At 45.7% G+C, this 5,359-nt stretch overlaps 1 protein-coding gene across 3 annotated transcripts in view; it reads right to left on the bottom strand.

Moving 5' to 3' along the window:
• The window catches only part of KIAA0319 (KIAA0319 ortholog), a 99,013-nt gene that overhangs the window by 55,066 nt on the left and 38,588 nt on the right, over window positions 1-5,359 (bottom strand). The window lies entirely within an intron of this gene.

Consider the following 5,359-nt stretch of genomic DNA (forward strand, 5'->3'; position numbering starts at 1 on the left):
AAGCTTTTGCACAACAAAGGAAACAGTCAACAAAACCAAAAGACAACTGACAAAATGGGAGAAGATATTTGCAAATGACCTATCAGATAAAGGGCTAGTATCCAAAATCTATAAAGAACTTACCAAACTCAACACCCAAAGAACAAATGATCCAATCAAGAAATGGGCAGAAGACATGAACAGACATTTTTCCAAAGAAGACATATAAATGGCCAACAGACACATGAAAAAGTGCCCAACGTCGCTTGGCATCAGGGAAATCCAAATCAAAACCTCAAAGAGATACCACCTCACACCAGTCAGAATGGCGAGAATTAACAAGTCAGGAAATGACAGATGTTGGCGAGGATGCGGAGAAAGGGGAACCCTCCTACACTGTTGGTGGGAATGCAAGCTGGTGCAGCCACTCTGGAAAACAGTATGGAGGTTCTTCAAAAAGTTGAAAATAGGGGCCCCTGGGTGGCTCAGTCAATAAGTGTCTGCCTTTGGCTCAGGTCTTGATCCCAGAGTCCTGGAATCGAGCCCCGCATCTGGTTCCCTGCTCAGTGGGGAGCCTGCTTTTCCCTCTCCCTGCTCCCCCCCTTTGCTCCTATTCTCTATCACTATCTCTCTCTCTTAAATAAATAAATACAATCTTTAAAAAAAAAAATAGTTGAAAATAGAGCTACCCTACAATCCAGCAATTGCACTACTGGGTATTTACCCCAAAGATACAAATGTAGTGATCCAAAGGGGCACGTGCACCCCAATGTTTATAGCAGCAATGTCCACAATAGCCAAACTATGGAAACAGCCTAGATGTCCATCAACAGATGAATGGATAAAGAAGATGTGGTATATATATACAATGGAGTATTATGCAGCCATCAAAAAAATGAAATCTTGCCGTTTGCAACGACTTGGTTGGAACTAGAGGATATTATGCTAAGCAAAATAAGTCAATCAGAGAAAGACAAGTATCATATGATCTCACTGATATGAGCAATTTGAGAAGATAGAAGATCATAGGGCAAGGGAAGGAAAAATGAAACAAGAGGAAACCAGAAAGGGAGACAAACCATAAGAGACTCTTAATCTCAGGAAACAAACTGAGGGTTGCTGGAGTGGAGGGGGTTGGGAGGGATGGGGGCGCTGGGTGATAGACATCGGGCAGGGTATATACTATCGTGAGCTCTGTGAATTGTGTAAGACTGATGAATCACAGACCTGTACCCCTGAAACAAATAATGCATTATATTTAAAAAAAAACAGGTAGTGGGTTATAGGAAAAGAAAATTAATTTTCCTTATACCCGTCTAGCTTTTTGGGTGAGACCACCACTCCCCATAATAAAAAGGCAGATTAACAGAAGAAAAACAAATTTAATTATGTATGTACAGGTATCCCATAAGGATAGGAGATGCAAAGAGATGACCAAAACAGAAGATTTAATACATTTTAGACAAAGAAATAATAGATTTGTGAAGAACTGACAAGACAAAGGGGTTTGGACTTGGGGGCAGTTAACGGTAAAGAAGGAACAGGGTTTGTGTATATTGTCTTCTTGAAGACCGTCTTCTCTCCTAAATGCCCTCCTGGCGCAGGGAGGTGGGTCAGATTGCCCTTCCTACACCGTCGTTTCCTGGGTACCATTAATTCAAAATAATCAATATGCCAAAGTGCCATGTTTGGGGATGACATTCTGAACCCCTACAGGGTCGACCACAATTTTAAGATGCTTGGTTTCTTCGAGGTTTCAGATATCAAGGTTTGTAAAGTGAGTGCTAATATGAGACTGTTCATCGCATCTGTGCTGAGAATAGCAGGAAGTTCAGAATCCCTGCAAACCAGAGCTCCAGAACAGGTGTTCACAGCGTATTATTGTGGTGCCTCTGTAGAGAACAGAAACCTGAGTAAGGGAGAAGGGCCCACAGTGGCCCCCAACCCCCTGGCTTGAATACAAACAGGCTCTAAGGTGACGCACCTCAAAATGTCCATAACCCCAGGTGATCAATGGGCTCCTAACACCTGAACACAGGTCCCAAAAAGGGAAAACTGCATACGTCCCCACACCTCCTCACCTTCTCCCCCCAACAATTCCCCCTTAACCAAAGCCCCCCACCACCGCCTCCTGGCAGCCCTCTCTGCTTTGCTGTCCTGCCCACAGCTCCCTTGCAGTGTTCAATAAACTTCTATGTCCTCTGTTCTGCCCTGGGTGAATTCTTAACCCCCACGCCGCTGGCCTCCACCTGACCAGCTTGCCCCACATTTGGTGGCCCCTCCCATCCGATCAAGAGACCCCACAGCCTCTGTAGATTCCACAAGATAAACCAGACTTTTTAGTTGTAGAGAGTCTTGAAAAATTACTACCAAGTTGAAATAAAGAATGGAGTCCATAGACAGTGGTGGGAAACATTAAGGCGCCGCTTGAAGGGGTCACAGGCTCCACCAGGTCACGGCTGAGGGGACGACTCCACTCCTGCCTCCTCTCCAGACCGTTTCCTTTCCCACCACGGTGCCTCTCGGGGCTGGAAAGGCATGCCAGTTCCTCACTCATTCTTGGGCGCTGTGTCCATGGCCTCCACAGAGAGCTCCTGGCTAAGTCGTCAGCATGCAGGTCCTCCCTGACATACCCCACCCAAAAAAAATGGATCCTCCATGGAAGCAATGGGCACCCCCCGCCCCCCATTTCGACCTTCAATTTCCATCTGGCTTGGTCAGCAAGTCTCAAATGCCTTGTTTCTTTTTTTCTATTCTTAATTACTGTGAAACACCTTCTTGTGGGTGCATCTCTCTGGTCTTGCGCACTTGAAAACAAAACCGCAGGAAACATCGTTTATCCTCTACAAATTTAATCTGGATGTGTTTCAAATTTCTTGAATTTGTCCTGTTCAGTCACACTATTTTATGAATAATGCTGCTAAGCGTCCTTGTGTGTACAAATGCTTTCGTTCCTTTTGGGTAAACACTTAGAGGTTGAGTGGCTGGGTCATATGATAACTCTACGTTTATCTTTTTTTTTTTTTAAGGTTTTTGTCTTGTCTTGTTTTGTTTTTAAAGATTTTATTTATTTATTTGACAGGGAGAGACACAACAAGAGAGGGAACACAAGCAGGGGGAGAGGGAGAAGCAGGGAGCCCGATGCGGGGCTCGATCCCAGGACCCTGGGATCATGACCTGAGCCGAAGGCAGACGCCTAACGACTGAGCCACCCAGGCGCCCCTTGTTTTGTTTTTTTTAGAGACAGACAGCGCGGGTGTGCCAGCAGGGGTGGGGGAGGGGCAAAGGGAGAGGGAATCAGAATCCTAAGCAGACTCCATGCTCAGCATAGAGTGATCTCATAGGTCGTGATCTCAGGACCTGAGCAGAAATCAAGAGTTGGACATTCAACCAACTGAGCCACCCGGGTGCCCCACTATGTTCATCTTCTTGAGGAACTGCTGGACTGTTTTCCAAGTGCCTATACCATTTTATTCTCCCACCAGCGGTGCCTGAGGGTTCTCATTTCTCCGTCCTTACTAATACTTGTTCTCTTTCTTTTAAATTCTAGCTGCCCAGAGGAAGGGGTATCTCACCATGGCTTTGATTTGCATGTCCCTAAAGATGAATGCTATTAAGTTAATTATAAAAGGAAGCGATTCTACCGAAGACAGAGAGAGATGCTGGAGGTGGGGGCCAGTTATGAGAGGTTTCCGTGAAGAACACAGAAAATAAAGGTAAGGTTGTTATACATACAGATTTCGGTCCCTGCCTTGTCCAGCAATAAGAGTGTGTACTGATTTGGAATCATCCTCTTCCTAGTTCAGAGGAGGAGAGGCTTACAAATGGAGATTTCCCTTATAAATGTAAAGTTGCCTTATAAAAGGACAAATTGCTTTTAAGAGCTTCTCTTGTTAGTGTATTGTCTCAAAAATAAGCAGTTCAAGTCATCCTTATGCCAAAAGGGCATATTTTGGGGTCACATATTCTGATACCCTTCAATCCATTTTGAGTCAATTTATGGGGCGTAAGGTACGGATCTAAATTCAGTTTTTGTATGGAAATATCCAGTTGTCCCAGTACCGTTTATTGAAGACTATTCTTTTCCCCATGGGATTTTCATGGCACCTTTATTAAATACAATTGTACTATTTTAAATACTTTTTTGGTGAGAGAAGAAATCTCTGTTTTTGTCATTAATTCCAAACTTTCTACTTTAGCAGAATAAAATTATATTTCTTATGCTGCAGATCTAATGTTTATCAACACTAATTCAAGGATTATCTACAACTCAGTTCAGTTAAAAAAAATTAATTTGAATGTAGGACAAAATTTGTATTTCAGTGGAAAATGAAATACTGTCTATAGGCTTTCCCAGTTCTCTGATTCTAGACTTTCTTGTATTTGAGCTATTTTACAACTCTATCAATTGTAGGTAACTGATAATGATGAGGGAGCAGAAGGCTCCCTGAGGACAAAGCAGCAGCTGACCCCCTACACCGCCCCCCCATGTGGTATGTGTGACATTCCTCAGGCACTCCGGGCTGCCCTAAAGGAAAAACGAATGGTTAACTGATAAGATCACAGTCCTGCAGGACAGGGTCTCCCTCAGTTTGCAAATGTCCTAGTGATTTACAAGGAAGCTTTCTCATCAATAGCCTAACTTCCAGAGACGCATAACTCGGTCCTGAAGCCCTAACATCACCCTCCCCTCCATAAAATTAAGGGAGGCTGAGGTGGAAGGAAATGTAAATTTAATTTCCTCTAAACCTGAAGCCCATCGACAGGACGTGTGATAGGAGGAATGTAGCATTCCTCCAGGAAACCCCCATCTGTCTTCCTGTTAGTGCCTCATTAGAGGGGAGAACAGCCTTGGCTTGACGATAACCAGGCCTCCAGTACCCGGAGAGTCTTTAGCATACGACAGTGCTTCTGGACTCTCAGCTCCCCAGCTCCCAAGTATAAAGTCAACCACACCGCACAAACCGGAGCAGCTCTTTCTGCCCACGGGTCCTGTCCCCGGGCTTTAATAAAACCACCTTTTTGCACCAGAGACGCTCAAGAACTCTTTCTTGGTCGTCGGCTCCGGACCTCACACGGCCGAACCTCACTTATATTCTAGAACTTCATCAACTCCATGTGGGGCCTGTGGGTTTTCCTTGGAAAAGCGTGCTGTGCCTCTGGCCTGCTCCCGGGAGTCCGGAGATCCTGGGAGAGGCACCGCAGGGAGAAGCGCTACGTCGTCGTGGGACGACTGGCTCGGGGCCGGAGCACTGCTCTCTACACCCCGGGCTCCTGGAGGCGCAGCAGGGGAACAGGACGTCCGTCCCTGGAAGGCTCTGGGAGCTCTCTGCCCAGCCCCCAGCCCCCAGCCCACACAGCCCCTCCCAGCCCCCAGCCC

Source organism: Phoca vitulina, unplaced genomic scaffold (genome assembly GCF_004348235.1).
Source record: "Phoca vitulina isolate PV1807 unplaced genomic scaffold, GSC_HSeal_1.0 scaffold31, whole genome shotgun sequence".
Lineage (NCBI taxonomy): Eukaryota > Metazoa > Chordata > Mammalia > Carnivora > Phocidae > Phoca > Phoca vitulina.